Genomic DNA, 21,861 nt, shown 5'->3' with positions numbered 1-21,861 from the left:
CACTGGCACAGGTTGCCCATATGGGTTGTGGAGATATTCCTCTTTGGAGGTATTCAAAAGCACTCTGGACATGGTCCTGGACAATTGACTCTTGGTGACTCTACTTGAGCAGGGGTGTTGGACCAGAGACTCTCCAGAGGTCCCTTCCAAGCTCAGCCATTTACTGATGCTGTGATTGAAGTTGCAAAAGCAATAAAGAATTAAAACAAATTGAGAATTGTAATGAAAGACGACAGGACAACACCTGTTTTCTTAGGTATCTTCACCATTCTAGATTGTTTATTATATGCCAAAATGATATGTAGTAGCTTTCTCTGGTGTCAGTTGTAATTTCTCTGCCAGTTGCACAGGTGTTACTCTAGCAATTGCTGCTTATATGTATTATAGTTTTCCTACTTGTTCATTTTTTCTTATTTAAAATTTTTTTTTCTTCAGAAATGGAAGGGACAAATCAAATGTGTGTTGAAACTGGTTCCATATCGAAGCTTAATCTCAACCTTGCAACACATAGCACATAGAAACCATCAAAATAACATGCCAAGTTTTCCTACACAGAACCTGGGGAAAGGGAAACACTTTCAACTTCCTCCACTGGGAGTCACACTATCTAGATGGAACTGTTGAGGAGCAGGGTGACAGTTCAACAACTTCCTTAGGATTAAGAGCTATGAGCTAGTTCCAGGAAGGAGCACTAAAGGTAGTCCAGATTTCTCTTACAAGAATCAAAGATTTAGAAATTAGATCCCTTTGTTAGCACAGGGCAAAGGTCTTCAGACCATGGTGGAAAACTCACTTGTTTTCCCTATCTACAGGACATAGAGAAGCAAGCCTCAAATAGCAAAGCTATTTGCTGAAAACTATTATTGGCTGCCTTGGAAGATGTGATTATAAGAATCACTAGTTTCATGATCACCAGGAAGTAATCAGAGCAAAGGATTGCACTTCCTTCTATTCTGTGGATAAAAGTCAAAATAAATAAACAGCAATAACATTGTGCTGCAAGGCTACTGTGTCTTGATATTCTTTTCCTTGTTTTGTGATTAATGTTAAAGTTAACAGAAGCTGATGACACATGAGCACATAATTTAATTATTAATGCAAATATTTTCTTTGCACGTTTAGGGCATATTTTGGACAAAAGCTTGCCATACTCAATGACAACTACTTCTATTGTAGATCTCTAGGCCAATTTTAAAGATTTTAGAATTACATCTTGTGATTTGGACACCTAGCTATTGAAAGAGATGAATAAAGTAATCTCTTAGTAATTTCAAGTTTTAGAAGTAATTATGCTCCTAAATTAAGGTATGAATGTTGCTTACAAATTGTACATAGTGAAAATTACCATAACCATACATAAGAAGTGTTTACCTGTTTGTTGTACCTTAGTAAGTCATACATTTATATTCACATGGTATTTCTTAAATAAAGTAGATTTTTCTTACAGTATGGTAATACTTTTCATGTTTGAATTTATGCTTATAATATTCTTATTAGAGTTATATCTATGGCAGAGATGGATGGCAAAAAGTACTTCAGAATCAGATGTAAATTAGGCCCAATTGCTAGCAAAATATGAACAAAAGTCTGAGAAATAAAAAAAAAAAAAAAAAGTTTTGAACAAGCCATACAATAAATCTGTAAAACAGTTTTACAGTATTTACCAAGTTTAAAAAACATGAAGGTTTTTATGAAGTATTTGGTTTTTCAAAACCTTCTGAAAAATTTGAGGGGATATTTTTCCCCTAATTTTACTGGGGATATTTTCTGTAAGGCTTGCTGTTTAAAAAGACTCTTTTTTTTTTTTTTTTTCCATTTCTTTAAAGGGTACAGTGCTTTGCAGAGACATCTGATCTGTATGTGAATCAGATAGTATTACACAAAAACAGAAGCCTCAAACAGTCAGTCTGGAAATCTGCCCTCCCAGGAGAGATGACTTCTAGACAGAGCATTGTGTTAAGTGATGTACTAACTTCCATTTTTGGTATTTAGACTGACTTGTTCAAAGTGTCTTAGTCTCTTACAGTTTCTCTCCTCATGCACCATGTGGACATTTCCAAAATTACATCAGGGCACACTTTAACAATGTAGGTTTATTTTGGAGGTTGTAAACCCTGCTACCCTCTAACGCCCCCCCCCCCCCCCCCCCCAAAAAAAAAGCTTTATTAAAATTCTTGTCTCAACAGATGCTTCATATTTGCTAAGATATGGCTGTATTTACCTATTTATTTTCATTTGACTTGTGTCCATTCCAGAAGACTTGAGGTTGTGGGCAGGAGGCAGGATAGACTAAGCAAGAAGATTGGCCTTTAAGAGTGAGATTGTGGTAGTATTAACCACATGAGTATTTTTCTAACAGTTTACATATGAAGCTAGCTTTTAATGTGAGACTCCAGGTTACGAGCAGCAAGGGTAATTCTCCCTCACTAAGATAAGAACAAGAGACTATTAGTCTGTAGATCCACAGATATTCTTCTGTGGCCCTGTCATTAGAGAGGAACCTGTATACACAATGAGCCTGGTTTAGTACCTACAAGCACATTATCATTAACATTTGTGGGTACAGGACAAAATGATATTTAACTGGTGATTACACTACAATTTTTCAATATCTGAGTTTTTTCCTGGTGTAATAAATTAGCACTGGATTTTAGCAAGACTTTAGTCAGGCTCTTCTGCATGTTTGCACTGAAAAGAAATTTGTATTCCAGAAACAGTGCAGAGGTCTAACTGAAACAAGAAGGTGAAAGTACAGCATTTTTTTCCATTTGTATATTCCAGGTATCTAGGATATGATACATAAATTCAGGTATTAGTGCTACAATGTATAAAGAGATTAGGGTTTCAGAGCTTGGTTACCCATGTTTTTGGTAAATTCTGGATTCTATAGACAACCAAAATTAGAGGGAAATAAAACAGTCCTTTATTTTTTATACTCACTGATTTTATAGCCAAAGCAAACTATGAATATCGAGAATTTTACCTTCAGAATGTTGGAAAAAAATCCTAAAGAAATTAAAATTGATATTTCAATATAGCAATAAACATGAGGCTCTAAGGGCTGGAAGTGGGTTTCATTCCTTTAATTGAAGGAAATTGTAGGATACTGTTAGTATTGCTAATAAATAGGAAACACGTTGATTGATAAACTATTTTTTTTCCCTTTTACAGGTTCTTATATGCAGGTTAGCCTCACTGTAAATAGAGCCATCAGGCTTGTTAGCTTATGGGTGTCCCCCATTGCTTGGAAATGTGATGCAATTTCCAGATATGTGTAACATGGACTGTCTGGATTTGTCAAGTCTTCCCTCTAATGCTAATATGATTTAGTCTGGTTTTGCATCTGAAATAGTGTTATATCCTATTATACTGCAAAATGTGCTCGTGAACCACAGGATGGCAACAGAGGATTTCTATTTTTTTATTTATTTTTTCTTCTGTAGCACAGAATAACCTAATTTTTCATGTTGGTTATAAACTGCCATATAGATCAGATTTATGGATTGTATTGAATAATAATAATTAAAAGAAGTTTATCCACATGGGTTCTAATTTATACAGGTATTCAAATATGATCTCAAAGAGATTATGAAAATCAATCATGCATTTGAAATGCCTTGAAGAATGAAAGCATTAAGTCTCAATGAAAAGCAATAAGTCAATTTCCCCCTGTACTCAGCTCTGGTGAGGCTACCCCTTGAGTACTGTGTTCAGTTTTGGGCCTCTCACTACAAGAAGGACATCGAGGCCCTGGAGTGTGTCCAGAGAAGGGCTACGAAGCTGGTGAAGGGCCTGGAACACAAGTTCTGTGAGGAGCAGCTGAGGGAACTGGGGTTGTTTAGTTTGGAGAAGAGGAGGCTCGGGGAGACCTTATGGCTCTCTACAACTACTTGAAAGGAAGTTGTGAGGAGCTGGGGGTTGGCCTCTTCTTGCAGATAACTAGTGATAGGACTAGAGGGAATGGCCTTAAGTTGCACCAGGGAAGGTTCGGATTAGAAATTAGGAGACATTTCTTCTCAGAAACAGTAGTCGGGTATAGGAATGGGTTACCCAAGGAGGTGTTAGAGTCTCTGTCCCTGAGGTATTTAAGGAAAAGTTGGACGTGATGCTCTTAGGGACAAGGTTTAGTGGTTAATACTGGTGGTAGGGGGATGGTTGGACCAGATGATCTTCGAGGTCTTTTCCAACATTAATAATTCATTAATTAATTAAGAAATTTCTTTTTCTGACTTTCTTTTCTGTAATACTGGTATCACAAAGTTTATTCTCCTTTTTCTTCACTGTGTATATTCTCCTTTTTCTTCACTGTGTATAGGCAAGTTTTTACACCTTTCTTAAAAATATTCTGTATACGGTATATTTTTATCCTTAATTTTAAAATTAGAAAGGAAAAGAAGATCTTTTCAATATTTATGATTTTAGAAGATAGATTAACAAACATTTTATGTATTCATTTTCTACCTCTGTTCACTTCCCATAGTGTGTCCATCACTGAAGGTGATAGCAAGTCATAGCTTTAAATTACTGTATAAGTGTAATTTGCTAGTTTTGACATGCACTCAGGTGGATTTTGGGACTTCCATGAAGTGCTTAGACATTACCCAACATATACTGGACTAACACGTCTACTATACTAACATGTCAAAGTATATCTTGTTCTAATGAATGAAAAAAACATGTTCTGGTTTTGGCTGGGATAGAGGAAACTATCATGTTTGTCACCTCTGGTGGTTGTTAACTTCACCCCTGGAAAAGTCTGGAACCCTAAAAACCTGACAGCACGTTTAAAAACAGTATGCCTTGACCCTGGCAATGCCAGAGACCCATCAAACAATCATCAGCCCTATTCAGCACCCTCAGGAGGTATAAAATACCTCTGAATCTTATTCAACCCTGGTGACAGACACTGTAGGTAACCCAGCTCCCACAACGGATACTGTGGCTTATTTTACTCCAGCCACAGACACTCTGGATGAACCAGAGAATCAACCTGTGCTGCTATCATTCACCCCTATATTCAAGAAGAAACGATGGAAGTGGAAGCCACTTTGTTCAGAAAGCGAAGGAACTTCTAGTAGAAGGGGAAAGGTGGAAGAAGCTGAAGAGGAGAGCTACTTTGAAGTAGGGCCATCACAAGAATAGGAGGAGAAAGAAGAAGACATAAATGAAACAGTAGCCACCTGATCCCTATCCCTGAATGAGCAGTGACGTATGCGAAAAGATTTCAGCCTACACCAGGCAAGCACATTGTCACCTGGACTCTCTAGCAAGCTATTTTTCTTAGCAATTACAAGCATTTACTTTTTAGCAGGTAGCCCAGAAAAAAAACATACTGTGTTTCTGCAACCGGCTCTTGAAAATCTTCCAGTGTATGTGACAGCATTTTCACAGGTTAAAATGAGTGAGATTACATTTGCTTAGAATAGTAGAACAACAAAGCTGAAAGGCATGAAGGTTTTATTCTGTGGCCATATACTGAATATCAGCTATTTCCCATTCTTACTGGGGATGAAATATAGAATTGTCACATTTTCAGAGATTAATGTTAGTAGGGAAAAACAGCTTTCAGGGTAAGACAACTTTTCTTTATGATAATTTAAAAATATTCACTTTGAATTCATATTCAGTAAAGTGAGCTTTGCTTCTTCTAAATGTCTTAAACTAACAAAAGGTTAATACAATTTCTTAATATTAAAAATTGTTTAAAGTTATAGTTTTTTGATTGCATAGGGTATGCTTTTTCAAAATTTTTAAGACAAGAGCTGCATTGAAACTTGCTCGTTATTTATCATACAGGTACTAAACTTTTCCTAAACAACACTGTGTCAAAAAACAACACATCAGCAAAAAGACCAAGCCCAATGAAGTTCAGTGCAAAATGTGATGAAAGACAGGAAGAAAAGGTTATTCATGAGTTCTTTTCTTCTGCAAAAGGCTGTTGTTTTTTTTTCGTTTGTTTGTTTTGTTTTGTATTTTTGTTTGTTTGTTTACACCTTTTATAAACTCTAGGTGATGGTTCTATGGCAATTCCAGAAGAGGTATAGACCAAAATTCTTTAGCAATCTGCTAAGTTTTCAAGTTATATTCCATGCACAACGAATAAATTCTTACTTATACTTTTAAACATTTAGTAATACAAAAAATATGGATGGATGATACTGGCATTTGGAAAAAAAATCAGGAAGAATTAAATGTAGATTTTTAAAAAGAAAAATAGGCTGATGGATAACGGCATTACAACAAAGTAGAAAGGAAAGTGCAGTGTTGTTGTGTCCTCCCTGTGTGTCACAGGAGAATTGGGTATGAACATTGTGGACAATCCATAACATTTTGACCATGAAGAAGCAGCAGAGACACTCTCTTTCCCTACTCCAGCATGGGGTCCCTTCTATGGGATGCAGTCCTTCACAAACTGATCCTGTGTGGATTTCCCACAAACTGTAGTCTTCAAGAACTGCTATAATATGGGTCCATACCATGGGGTTAGGTCCTTCAGCAAGACTGCTCCAACATGGTTCCCCCGTGGCCTGCAGAACCTGCTGGGTCATCTGCTTGTGTGTAGGCTCATCTGCATGGGCTGCAGTTCTGGCCTGGTCTCTGCCCCCGTGTGGGCTCTGCGTGGACTTTAGGCAACCTCAGGCTATATCCATCTGCTCTTGTGTGGGCTCCTCCACAGGCTGCAATGTGGTTATCTGCTCTGGCATGGCATACCACAGACTGCAGGAGGACAACCTACTCTGCTGTGGCCCTCTCCACAGGCTGCAGGGGATATTCTGCTCTGGCACCTGGAGTACCTATGGGTGACCCGTTCGGTGATAAACTGGAGCTGATTGATATGGCAGTGCACTAAGGGTTAAGAAGAAGTTGCTAGGCTCGGATGGGCCTATAGAGGGCTTCGCGTGATCAAAAGGAATGCACCAATCAGAAGTCTGTAACTATGTTTGCCAGCCGCGTACAGCATGTGTAGCGGGCTCAGAAAAGCTATATAATATCTGGCATTGGAACAATAAAGGGTCTCCATTTCTTGACTATCTTGGAGTCCGTGTCCTCATTCCCTTCAAGTACCTCCTCCCCCACATTCTTCACTGACCTTGGTGTCTGAAGGGTTGTTTCTCTGATCATTTTATCACTCCTCATTCCCAGATGCTGCAGCAGATTTTTCCTTTCTTATATATGCTCCCACAGAAGGGCAGCCAGTGTCGCCCACTGGCTAAGCTTTGGCCAGCAACATGTCCCTTCTGGAGCTAACTGGAACTGTCTTTTATCCAACATGGGGAAGCTTTTGGACTCTTCTCACAGAAGCCACCCCTGCAGCCACCCCACCTCCACCACTACCAAAATCTTGCCACATAAGCCCAATATGTACAGTTTTGGTTTATTGTGTGTACAGAACAGCTTATTTTTAAATAACAGAATACACAAAAGCATTGAAGAGAGCTTTTATCCTGCTACTACAATGCAATTCCTGAACAAAACCACACACACACACACAAAAAAAAAAATTTGTTCTCTTATTTCTGAAGTGTCTGAACAATTTCCAGAAATGCAAAAGGGATGGGAGGTTTTCCATAATAAATAAATAAAATAAAAAAATATTGTGGTTATTTCATGTTCTTCAAAATATTTCTGACCTGTAAGGCCAGCCATTGAAAGGTTCTTATTTTGAGTCTGTCAGCCTGTAGGATCTCTTCTGAGGGACACTAATTTTGGTTGTTTGAGTTCATCTTTTTGCTCATCTGTTTCAAAAGAATAGTATTCACAGGCAGATGTAGTGAAGTGTGCACTCAAGAAAACAGCAAATGGAGCCTAAACCCCAAAGAAAAGAATATCTATGTCATACCTTGTGAATGAGTACATACTGATTCATGCTTGTGCATGACATGACAATTTTTATAGTGTTAGGCTACTCTTGCCTTGTGAAATCCTGATGACTTTTTCCTTTTTGCCAGATGTAGAAGACAAGTTAACAAGTTAGGGCAGCTACCTATTTGGCTGCCAAACCAATGCAAAATCATTTGGGTTTTATTACTGCCTTTAAAACACCTCTAAAACCATACAATGTTTTGTTTGAAAGACAGACCTTAAAATCCTGAATGCTATCATCATGGCTCTTTCTGGGTTTCATAATATCACATTTTTAAAACAGATACAGACTAATATTATGGCTAAACAATCAAAACATAAGAGTTATAGACATTACTTAAGTCATGCTTGTGTGAAAATAGAAAAACAGTTTTTGTCATGTAATGGAGCTCCTTACAAAAATTAAAAATCTGGCGTAAGAAAGCTTGTATTTCTTTATGTGTCACATGTGAGGAATTAAAAAAATAAATAAATCTATTCCAATCTATGTTTTGCTGAATCTAAATCCTTGTACCTGCAACAGGCAGGACAAACAAACAAGCAATACATTCTCTTAAAAAATGTTAGGAGGAGAAAACATGTTGGAAGTTTAACAAGACCTAATGAACAACAAAGGAAGAAAAAAAATATGTTTTACATCCATGTTCATTATAAATAAACTTGGAAGATTCCACCATTGGATCTATTTTTAATAAGGAATATGTTGGAGATCAATTTCAAAACCATAATAGAGTTTATAGAAGAAAATGAGAAATTAACAAGAGACTCGAGTTCTAAGAGAAACTAGGCAAATGAACTGAAATAAAAACTTCCTCAGTGCTGGAATATAATTGTGGTTTCTAAAAGGTGGTGAAGGAAAGTGTTGCAAATTATAAATCTATGTCTGATGTCCAAGCAACTATAGAAACACTTCCAAAATATTCTGAAGTTTATAATACTATGTGATTTACCGTTAATTATAAAAATCATTAGTATTGTATAACAGGGAAGAATCATAGAGTCATAGAATCATAGAATATCCCGAGTTGGAAGGGACCCATAGGGATCATCAAGTCCAACTCCTGGCACTGCACAGGTCTACCCAAAATTTTAGACCATGTGACTAAGTGCACAGTCCAATCGCTTCTTAAATTCAGACAGGCTTGGTGCAGTGACTACATCCCTGGGGAGCCTGTTCCAGTGTGCGACCACCCTCTTGGTGAAGAACCTCTTCCTGATGTCCAGTCTGAACTTCCCCTGCCTCAGCTTAACACCATTCCTGCGGGTCCTATCACTGGTGATTAAGGACAATAAGTCAGCGCCTGCCTCTCCACTCCCCCTCTCAAGGAAGTTGTAGATTGCGATGAGGTCTCCCCTCAGCCTCCTCCTATCCAGGCTGAACAGGCCCAGTGACCTCAGCCGCTCCTCATACGTCTTCCCCCGTAGGCCCTTCACCGTCTTTATCGCCCTCCTCTGGACACTCTCCAACAGTTTTACATCCTTTTTGTACTGCGGTGCCCAGAACTGCACACGGTACTCGAGGTGAGGCCCCACCAGCGCAGAGTGGAGTGGGACAATCACTTCCCTCGACTGACTAGCAATGCCGTGCTTGATGCACCCCAGGATACAGCTGGCCCTCCTGTCTGCCAGGGCACACTGCTGGCTCATATTCAACTTGCTGTCAACCACAACCCCCAGATCCCCCTCTACGAGGCTGCTCTCCAGCATCTCATTGCCCAATCTGTACATATAGTCATGAAGAATCAGCAATGGACGCACTGTATCACGAATAATTATTTGAAAGCAGTCTGTATACATATAGATAGAGGACATCCTATTGAGAGTCCAACTGGTATTCCAAAAGACACTTGACAATCATATAATAAACAGTATATTGTGCACGGGAATTTAAAATGTCGTCCTCCTCTTTTTAACAATGGGGAAACAAACAGAACGGAGCTGGCAGATGGCAACATTTACAAGTCTGATACTAAGTTAGTTAGACAATGAAAAAGCTATGACGGGTGTAGAACTTCCTAACCTCATTTAGAATAAACTTGTTCCTTATTCCCTTTGTCTTTCACATCTATACACGCTTCCCTGAACCCTATTTGAAACCTTAGTCATATTATTTCATATCAATCTATATGATCTGTATGAGCTTAAACTTCCGGCTCCTTATGTTAACAAATCAACCTAGCTACTTAAGAGCAATTTTTGCTTAAATAGCTCTTGAAAAAATCCACAGAAAAACATACAAACAAAAAAAAAACACTAAATAATGGAAAAACAGTTCTCTGTCTTCTAGATTTTCTCTAAGCAAAAATGACTTAGATCAATGCCTAAAATGGAAAGGCATTAAAATATAGTTCAGAACAGTGGAATTCCTTTATAATGTACATAGGTAGTACTTACTACACGTATTAAAGTGGTTTGTAGTGCCTGTTCTAACTTTTGCGTAGATTTATATTTTTATGAAAACATTAACTGTGAATAGTGACTACAGTTTGAGAATCACATCATTGTAGATATGGCAGGTAACACATCACAGAAATCACTGTCAAGACCTAGGTGATATATGCTGTTATTTTTGACTCCTAATTATTAAATTATTGTTCAACTTACAAGTGTCCAATAATTTAGTGGTTTTAAATGCAAGGAACAAAAAGAAACAAATCTTTCTGCTACTGAGACTATGATCTCACAATAGGGATAATCTTGCCTTTTCCCAAGCTGAGTGTACTACTTTGCTTTTTAATTTGTTGACATGAAAGTATATAAGAACTGAAAAATCACAGAATCATTAAGGTTGGAAAAGACCCTCAGGATCATCTGGTCCAACCATCACCCTACTACCAATGTCACCCACTAAGCCATGTCCCTAAACGCCAGGTCCAACCTTTCTTTGAACACCCTCAGGGGCAGTGATGACACCACTTCCCTGGGTAACCTGTTCCAATGCCTGACTACTCTTTCTGAGAAGAAATGTCTCCTAATTTCCAACCTAAACCTCCCCGGCTGCTTCGTGAGGCCATTCCCTCTAGCCATATCACTAGTTACCTGTGAGAAGAGGCCGATACCCAGATCCCCACAACTCCCTTTCAGGTAGTTGTAGAGAGCCATAAGGTCTCCTCTGAGCCTCCTCTTCTCCAGACTAAACAACCCCAGTTCCCTCAGCTGCTCCTCACAGGACTTGTGTTCTAGACCCTTTACCAGCTTTGTAGCCCTTCTCTGGACATGCTCCAGAGCCTCGATGTCTTTCTTGTAGTGAGAGGCCCAAAACTAAACACAGTACTCGAGGTGCAGCCTCACCAGAGCTGAGTACAGGGGAACGATCACCTCCCTGGTCCTTCTGGCTACACTATTCCTGATACAAGCCAGGATGCTGTTGGCCTTCTTGGCCACCTGGGCACACTGCTAGATCATGTTCAGGCAAGCATCAATAAGCCACTGTCCCCTAAGCCTGTAGCGCTGCTTGGGGTTGTTGTGGCTAAGTGCAGGACCCCACCGTGTCCAGGTCCTTCTGCAAGGCCTTCCTACCCTCTGGCAGATCGACACTTCCCTTCAGCTTGGTGTCATCTGCAAACTTACTGAGGGTGCACTCAATTCCCTCATCCAAATCATCAATAAATATATTAAAGAGGATGGGCCCCAACACTGACCCCTGGAGAACACTACTCATGGCCAGCTGGATTTCACTCCATTCACCAACACTTGCTGGGCCTGGCCGTCAAGGTGTTTTTTAACCCAGCAAAGAGTGTACCTGTCTAAGTCACGGGCTGCCAGCTTCTCCAAAAGAATACTATGGGAGACTGTGTCAAAGGCCTTGCTGAAGTCTAGGTAGACTACATCAACAGGCTTTCCCTCGTCCACTAGGGAGGTCACCTGGTCATAGAAGGAGATGAGGTTGGTCAGGCAGGACTTGCTTTTCATGAATCCATGCTGACTGAGCCTGATCCCCCTGTGGTTCCGCATATGCTGCATGATTGCATTCAAGGTGACCTTTTCCGTCACCTTTTCTGGCACCAAGGTCAGTCTGACAGTTCCCTGGGTCCTCCTTATGACCCTTCTTATAGATGGGCATCACATTAGCAAGTCTCCAGTCATCTGGGATCTCTCTGGATGGCCAAAACTGCTGATAGATGATGGAAAGTGGCCCAGCAATTACATCTGCCAACTCCCTCAGCACCCTTGGGTGGATCCCATCTGGCCCCATGGACTTGTGATAGTCCAGGTGGAGCAGCAGGTCTCTAACTGTTTCCACCTGAACTGTTGGGGGTTTCTTCTGCTCCTCATCCCAGACCTCCAGGTCGGGAGGCTGAGTACCCAGAGTATAAGTATAAGGCTAGTAAAGACAGATGCACTGAAGGCATTAATAACCTCAGCCTTTTTCTTATCCTCTGCAGTCATATCCCCTGCATCCAGTAAAGAATGGAGATTCTCTTTGGCCCTCCTCAGATTCTCTTTGGCCCTCTGCTCTGATTTCTAAACTGCACTTCTCTTCATTATTGCTAAATGAAAACACTGTCTAGGCATCAGCAAATTATTTTGGAAAAAATTACAGCTCTGAGTTTACTCTCAGTCTGATACCTTACAGTATCATTTGTAAGGTTTTTTTGCATCGTGATGACATCTTGCAGCATAAAATATTATCTTGTAATGCATTTCTGTCTTAATTTCTGTGAATAGTGAACACACTAAGCTGACTAATATATAGCGCATTAATGAAATTATCAAGTTTTCTGTTAGGTTGATGACCCTCTCCAAACACCTGAAGGTTTGTGGGGTAGTTAACTGATGCTAAATGCTGATAATTCTGAACAACTATTGCTTGCATTTGGAATGACATTTTTATCTTTTGCAAGTATACACAGTTTTCATTATGGCTTCCATATTTTGCCTGCCAAAAGCAGTTTTATATTTTCAAGGAGTTAGCAGAAACTCTGTCACTAGCTTAGTATAAGATGCAGATGCTTTCTGTTCAAAAATGTGTTTACCAACCAGGATGAAAATCATCATCTTGAATGGGGCCCACAAAGGCTCTCTCTTGTCCTAAACCACAAAGTCTTAAATAGTGCTTCAGATGGTGGATGTATCCTTGAGTCTGTGTGCTGGAATGAATTTCACCAGCATGAATAACAAGGCACAGCATGGTAACACTAACAGCAATAACTGCTGCCTGCGGTACAAATGAGTACATGGAAAAGCCCATGAAAAAAATTGATTAACTCTTTCTCTTTTGAGTGCAGTTCTGCTCTAAAAGCTGACCCTTAAAATATATCAGTTTTGAACTTCTGTCACTAAAAATTAGGTGTTTAGTTTATAAGATATGTTTAACTCAAAATATCTACATCTTCCCCGTGAAACTTGAAAGACACTTTTTTTTTTTTTTTTTTTCCCACAGATCAGGTACTTATTTTGGGCCTAGATCATATTGCTTCTTGTAATGAAGGACTGAGAGGTGTTCTAATCTTCTCACCTACAGATTTGGTGACTTGAGAAGCAAGTCCAAGTGTTATTTGAGATGTTCCTTTCACTTTTTGATTTAAAAATAATTCTTTGTTTCTTTTTTCATTTTCCAGAAATAATAACTTGTATTAATGTCTAAATCTATATCTGGATACCTGTTAAAGGTTGTTTTTCCCTCCCTCCCTCCCTTCCTTCCTTCCTTCCTTCCTTCCTTCCTCCCTCCCTCCCTCCCTCCCTCCCTTCATCCCTCCCTCCCTCCTTCCTTCCCTCCCTTCGTCCCTCCCTCCCTCCTTCCCTCCCTTCCTTCCTCCCTTCCTTCTTCCTTTCCTTTCTTCCTCCCTCCCTCCCTCCCTCCTTTCCCTTCTTCCCTCCTTCCTTCTCTCCCTCCCTCTTCCCTCCCTCCCTCCTTTCCCTTCTTCCCTCCTTCCTTCCCTCCTTCCTTCCTTCCCTCCTTCCCACCTTTCTTCCTTTCTTTCCATGTGAGTTGGTTTTGGTCAATACCTACAAATAATGTAAGTTATGAAAAAAAATATGATGTAAGTTATGGAACAAAACAAAATCCACACACTCCTTTAAATATATGCAAATATTCAGTTAATCTTTTTGCCTGTCTATAGTGTCTATGATCTGAAATAAAGAGTTTTAGGGAATGCCACTCACCTAAATGACTTTTCTCACCTAAATGACCAAACTGATTTCCAAATTCAGAATACAGCTTAGCTGTTATGGCTAAAGAATTACTCAGGATTTAGAGGATCTGTATGTATACAGCTGAATTCTTACTGAAGCAAAATCTTCATACACTTCTGTTTCATTTCATATTGAAATAATTATGGAATACTTTATACAAGGAATGTTCCTAAATAAGTTTTTGGTGCTTAATTGCTGTCTAAAATAAAAAATATCATTCTAGTGGATGCACTCTAGTGAGTGAGACACTAAGGATCTATGAATTCTTAGCCAATACAGTTTAATGATGAAAGATAACAAGGACTACCTAATTTCATTAATTGCTTTATCACAACAAACATTATTACATAAAACGTTTGCCATATTTTACAAAATAATCACTGTTTACGTAATTGTCAGCTTTATTATTTATGAAATAAATTTATTAATTTATTATCTATTACTAACAAGCTAGAGCAGTGAGAAACTAAACACAAAAACCTGAAAACACCCTCCTCCCATTCACCTTCTTTTAAGTCCTCCCTCCAAGTGTCACAGGGGAATGGGGAATAGGGGTTGCAGTCAGTCCATTACACTTCATCTCTGCCACTCCTTCACAGTCACTCTCTGCCCCTGTTCCATGTGGGGTCCCTCTCACAGGCTGCTGTCCTTCCCGAACTGATCCCACATGGACTTCTCACAGACTTCAGCTCTTCAAGAACTGCTCCAATATGGGTCTGTAACATGGGGTTCAACAGTTATGAGCCAACTGCTCCAACACAGGTCCCCCATGGGCAGCAGCTCCCCCCAGATCACCTGCTTCTTCATGGGCACCTCTTCACCGGCTGCAGGGGAACTTCTGCTCTGGAGCCTGGAACACCTCCTTCCCCTCAGAGTCTGCTCCTGCAGAGGATCTTCATAGGCCACAACCTCCTTCAGGTCAGATCCACCTGCTCCACCGTGGTCTCCTCCATGGGCTGCAGTATGGAAATCTGCTCCACCGTGGTACCCTATGGGCTTCAGGGGGACAGCCTGCTTTACCATGGGCCTCTCCACAGGCTGCAGGGGAGCTTTTGCTCTGGCACCTGGAGCACCTCCTTCCCCTCCTTCTTCACTGACCTTGGCGTCTGCAGGGCTATTTCTCACTCCTCACTCTCCCGGTTGCTGTGGTGCAGCAGTTTGTCCCTTTCTTAGGTATGCTTTCACAGAGGTGCAACCAATGTGGCTTATTGGCTTGACTCTGGGCAGCAGCAGGTCCCTTTTGGAGCTGGCTGAAACTGGCTCTTCCCTAACATGGGACACCTTCTGGAATCTACTCACAAAGGCCGCCGCTGCAGTCCCCCGCTACCAAAACCTTGCCATGTAAACCCAGTACAGGAACTGACTAAGAAATGGTTGAAAATCAGTATTTTTTATACATTTTTTACTATTATTTGCAATATACATTTGATTGCAAACCACAAATGATGTCTATTAAAAAAAAAAAAACAAGTTCAATCCTTGTCATCTGTGATGACATAATTACTTAAAAATGAGATAAATGAAATAATATAAATGTGTAAATGTGTGTATATCCTAGAATCACAGAATATCATGAGTTGTAAGGGACAGACAAGGATCATCAAGACCAACCCCTGGCTCCACACAGGATCACCAAAAATCAAACCATACGTTTGAGAATGTTGTCCAAACACTTTTTGAACTTCAGCAGGCTTGCTGCTGTTACCATTTGCCTCTTTCAGTGCCCCTTGAACCCTCTCAGTAAAGAACCTTTTCCTAATATCCAATCTGAACCTCACCTGATGTAGCTTCATGTCATTCCCTTGGGTTCTATCACTAGTCACTAAAACACAACCCCTTTCACTCTCCCTCATGAAGAAGCTGTAGACCACAATAAGGTCACACAAATAAAGTGACCTCAGGCACTCCTCATAGATCTTGTCTTCTACATCTTTCACTGTCTTTGTTTCCCTCCATTGGACACTCTCTAATAGCTTTCTATCCTTACATTGTGGTACTCAAGACTGCACATAGTACTCAAGGTGAGGCTGCTCCAGTGCAGAGTAGAGCAGAACAATCACTTCCCATCAAGGTTAAGAAAATTCTAGCAATGTTGTGCTACAGATAAGTATCTGCACGAATCATAAAAATAAAACCAAAACAAAATGTATTGATTTTTGTTGTGAATTAGCAAGTGTGAAATAATGTAAATTCTTTTTCTTCAGTAGGATGCAAATTATACATTTTCACTGTGTATTTTGGTTATGATCAGCTTGTGATTTAGATGCTTATTTAATTTTTTAAGAAAACATTTTAATATATTACACATTTTCAATGAAAGTGTGAGTAATTAGCAAAATGTCGAGAAACAGGATATAACTTATATTTTGTTATTGTATTTATATTATTCAATTTTGTAATATTAGAATCAGGCTTTTAGAAAATAGAAGAGGAATACAAAGCCGACTTCAAAGAATTCAACAGTCTTTTGAAGAGGAACTTTTAAAATTTGCTCAGCATGAAAGCTTGCACTTTCTCATTGTCAGTATAAGCAATGAGCTCATCTATAAGCCATACAGAAAAAAGTCTTCCTATGTAAGAATTTACATTTTTATAAATATAAGGTATCATGAACTGATGTTTAATTTTATGTGCCTTTAAATCATGGTTTAACTTTTTATCTCATTCATTTACTTTTAACATAGTAACAGTCTTTTACACTGACAATCAGATAATTGCCCCTTGCCAATGACTTACTATTTCAAACATTTTCCTAGAAATCTGGTTTTATTAGGTAAACTTTAAAAAAAAAAACAAACTCTTTATTTCAACCTTACTTAATTAACCATTTCTTCAACATATTTTCTTCTTGCCATTCTAAAAAAATCATTCAAGCTACGAAACAAATATGGCAATTGTTTATTGAAAAATAAAAATAAAAAAAAGCATGTGAAATTTTACAGCTGATGAGTTTTAGTTCATGCTTCAAGACATCAACAAGTGTTGCTCAAGTCTTGCACATATCATAGAAAAGTGCATATAGTGGGTTTTGTACAGGCAGAATTGACTTTCTTTTTGTACTTCCTATTTCCTTTTTTACAGAAAATAGACATGCATCTCAAGGAAGTTAGTATAATTACAAACTCTTATTTCTTTGCAGAATTTTATCATTTCTATTTAACTGAAAATTAATGAAAGTTTGGAGAACATTATTTGGAAGTAGCTACTCCAGATAAACTGTAATTAAATTGGGAAAATTTTTGTAATATTAGTTCTGAATCTTTGCATTTCTATTTTTATTGTCAATTTTGCAATTGACAGATAAAAACTTTTATGTTCAAAATGCTAACCCTTCAACTGGTATTAATTATCTTGTTAATTGTTTAACAGAGAGTTATCCATTTCTTTTCACTTAATTTTGTGTTGAAATATTATCAGTTATTCTGTGAAATAAGCTAAATATCAGGCAGGTGGTGATCATTTCATATAAGAATTTCTAGTTTTTTTTTTTCTTTTCAACAAAAATTCAGGATTTTTTCTCTTTTCTAACATGAAAACCTACATAACACACACACAAAAAGTTTGAAAAGCCTTTGAGAACAACAAACATAGACTCATAGATTAAACTAGTGAAAAAACAAGATGAAACACTGGTAATACTTTTTTGTTCCTTATTGATTCAGTGACAGTTTACAGCACTGAAAAAGAAACAAGCCACTGGTATGTAAGGAATTCGGGATTTGTTTCACATTAGTAGAATAAATGTTGTGAATCCGTAGACCATAGCATGAGCTCTGCATCACCTGAAACTGGTATGTAGTGGTGACTGAGAAACAGTGAATGACACTGTGTGGTACCCTGGATGATGCCAATGGGGAAGGGAGAATGTGTTGACCAAGGACAGCACCGGATCAGAGCCTGCCCCGATAACAGAAGTAATCCTGCTTTGGGAGATAACAGAAGCCATCCTATCCTGAGAGATAAAAGAAGCCATCCTGCCCCTCCAAAAAGAACTACAAATCTGAAGGAACACAATGTATACATGTTTAGAACTGATTGGACTATAGAATCATAGAATATCCCGAGTTGGAAGGGATCCATAAGGATCATCGAGTCCAACTCCTGGCTCCACACAGGTCTACCCCAAAATCCAGACAATATGACTGAGATCATAGTCCAAAAGCTTCTTAAACTCTGAGAGGATTTGTGCCTTGACTATGTCCCTGGGGAACCTGTTCCAGTGCACAACCACCCTCTTGGTGAAGAACCTTTTCCTGGTGTTCAACCTGAACCTCCCCTGTCGCAGCTCGACGCCATTCCCTCAGGTCCTATCACTGGTCACTAAAGAGAATAGGTTGATGCCTGCCCTCCACTCTCCCTCTTGAGGAAGCTGTAGGCTGTGATGAGGTCTCCCCTCAGCCTCCTCTTTTATAGGCTGAACAGACCAAGTAACCTCAGCTACTCCTCATATGTCTTCCCCTCTAGGCCCTTCACCATCTTTGTAGCCCTTCTCTGGACACTCTCCAAAAGTTTAATGTCCTTTCTGTACTGTGGTGCCCAAAATTGCACACAGTACTCAAGGTGAGGCTGCATCAGCGCAGAGTGGAGTGGAACAATCACTTCCCTTGACTGACTAGCAATGCCATGCTTGATGCACCCCAGGATACAGTTGGCCCTTCTGGCTGCCGGGGCACACTGCTGGCTCATATTCAGCTTGCTATCAACTACAACCCCCAGATTCCTCTCTGCAGGGCTGCTCTCCAGCATCTTGTACCCAGTCTGTAAGTATAGCCAGGGTTGCCCCTTCCCAGGTGCAGGACCCAACACTTGCTCTTGTTAAAACTTCATGCGGTTGGTGATTGCCCAGCTCTCCAATCTGTCCAGATCTCTCTGCAAGGCCTTTTCACCCTCAACAGAGTCAACAACTCCTCCCAGTGTTGTATCGTCAGCAAATTTACTCAAAACACCTAGTCCTACATCCAAATAGTTTATGAAAACATTGAAAAGAACTGGTCCTAAAATGGAGCCCTAGGGGACCCCACTGGTGACTGGCCACCACCCTGATGTAGCCCTATTTACTATAACTGACAAAATGAAGATTATATGGGTATAAGAATTCAGGGAAAGTTTGAGTGTGGACCCTCCTTGGAGGCACCCAGCTCAAGCTGATACATGGTTACCATTAAATTCTCGCTGCTTTAATTAGGAGTTGACTGTTTGAGTGAATCTTGGGTGCCTGGGGAGACCCATTCCACTAGGGAAAAAAATGGGATCCTCTAACAGAAGAAAATTAATTTGCAGCCAGAATTAGTTCTCTAAATTAGATTAATTAAATTAAATAAAATGTAATGTCCCATTCTAAGTTCTATAAAATAGCTACACAGTGAACATTTTTTTATGTTCTGTTTTTTTCTCTTAATCTTTCTGAGGCATCAACCACTTTACATGACATGAAACTGGATGAAAGAATCTCCTGTTTTGATCTAATATGGCAAAACCGTTTGCAAAAATTGGGCAATAATAAACAGATGTCATAGATATTTAATAGATAAATGTCCACCATTGTTATTTTTTCCCTGTTTTCTTTCTCTCTAATAAGTAGGATTAATTGACAAAATACTATTTAGTTGCAAACTTTAAATGTGTTTTAGGTTGAAAGAAAATTTCAATCACAGTCTTTAATTTCCACACATCTGCTTTTCCTTCCAAAGGAGGAATTGAGCTTTTGGTAAATAGGTAATCAATTTTTATTGTACTTTTATTTTTTTATGTGCATTTATCATGAGGATCTTTTTCTTCCAAACATTTTATGTGCTACTAAATATCTCTTTCAAAAAATTCTGTATAGCAGGATAAAAGATGGAGTCCAATCTCAAAATCCACAGTGCTATATAAAGAATACTGTATTTGTAATCAAGAAAGGACAGAATTTAAAATCTTGATAGTAAAATAAAGATGTGTAAATATTAACCCGAGAAGCAATCACCATTCTCTAAACTAAGATCGAGACTTAAATCTGGGCAATATGTTGCTAATCGCAGAGGTATTTTTATTTATCCTAATGAGAGACTCAGTTCTCGAGTAGAGAAGGATAAGATAGAAGATCGACCAGGATACTGGTCCTAACTGCACCTCTCAGTATGATTTCCCTAACCAAGCAGACCAACAAGCATTATTCAATTAACTCTACTTGGAATTTATTTGATCCTCTGTTGCACTGAGCACCATGGGAAGGTAGAAAAGAACAAAATATGCATTTGACAAGACAGAATATGCTTAAGCAATGAAAGTCTCTAAAAATAACTCATCCTTCCATAATTGATACTGTCTGGAGGGGAGCTTTTGCCAGCATCTCTCCCTGTTTGCCAGCATCAACACTGATATCTCTGCAGGGGCTCAACAAGGAGATTCTCTCTTTGTTGTAACATTCAGAGTCCCAGTCCTGTCCCACACTTTTGGAGATGACTTCTAATGTACTGAACTTCTCCCTCTTGTATTTTTGCTCATACTGAATATCTGCCAGATTTTGGCAAAATGGATTTTATAAACTTCCCACACAGTATGAAAGGAATAAAAGAAAATGCCTCAATAAGAATAAACAAAGGTAAATTTGTTTGTTTGTTTGTTTGCCTTCTAGATATAAATTTCCTTTCTGTATCTAAAAAACCCAGCAAAATCCTCAACATTGCTCCTATTCAAATTAAAGGCCAAGAGAGAACGTTTCCTATGTAGCATTCTAGCTTTCGCTGTATCCAAGATCCTTCTTTAGACAACTGAAAATATCCTGCCAAGGGAGCTCTGAAAATACGTTATCTTACTTTTGATGGCCAAGAAAAAAGGGAATCACTGTTGAAATAGTTTCGTTTGTGTATTTTTTTTTCCTGGAGCTAAGATCTCCCATTGGCTGCTCTAAGATAGTTGTTTTTTTTTTTTTTTTTTTTTTTTTTTAGTGTCTGATTTATCAAGTTAAACAAAAAAATATTTTGTATTTAACCTTCTTCACATATTCTTTGTTGGTTTGCTATTCTATGTTATCCAGAAAATTCACTAGCAAGATTATTTATATTTACATTGTGATTCCTGAATAAAAATGTTGACTTGTATTTTCTACTAAATCCCACTAAAAATGTAACATTTGCTCTTCATTTGACTTTGCTGTTTACTTTTTGGGTTCTGTTGAGATTTATTCAGCTACTTAAGATATCTTTAATTATTTGTTTAATTGTTTCTGTGGTGACAATTTTTAATTCAGATGCCATGTGGCATAAAGTCAAAGACCATTACAATATCCAAGCGAAGAATCATTATAGAACGGACCTTTACAAAATCAAAGTATGTCACATTTACTTTATTTCTTCATCTTTATTGACAACTTATAATCCTATTAAAATATGAAAACAAGTCTTCTTGGAAAGACTTACTTTATAGAAATTTGTTGGCTAATATTTAAGAATGTATCTGCCTTTTACCTGTCTATTTATTGAACTGCGCACCAAATTTATTTTTCCTCATAAAATATCAGATAAGATGACTAAGGTGGTATTCAGACCACATAATGACCTTGTTTTATCTTGACTATAGATATGTACAAGGACTATACCTTTAATCTATCTGCAGTTTAACAGTACTCTGTGGCAAAGCTTCAGATATAATAATGTGTAAATTGTATTTCCATTTACAAGTTATCTGTATCATCTTGCCTTCTCTGAAAGGAAAAGCTAGGTAAACATAGCTGTCAGGGTAAACCCAAACAAAAATAAAGTAGCATCAAAGTATTAAGAACTAGGATAACAGGCATCCTTAAAAAAAAAAAGAAAAAGAAAAAAAAATATTGACTGAACTCTTGAGTTCTTCCAAGGAAGTTGTTTTTTAAGCAGGGAC

The sequence above is a fragment of the Anser anser genome, assembly GCF_964211835.1.
Source record: "Anser anser genome assembly, chromosome: 2".
NCBI lineage: Eukaryota > Metazoa > Chordata > Aves > Anseriformes > Anatidae > Anser > Anser anser.
This window is presented reverse-complemented; position numbering follows the sequence as displayed.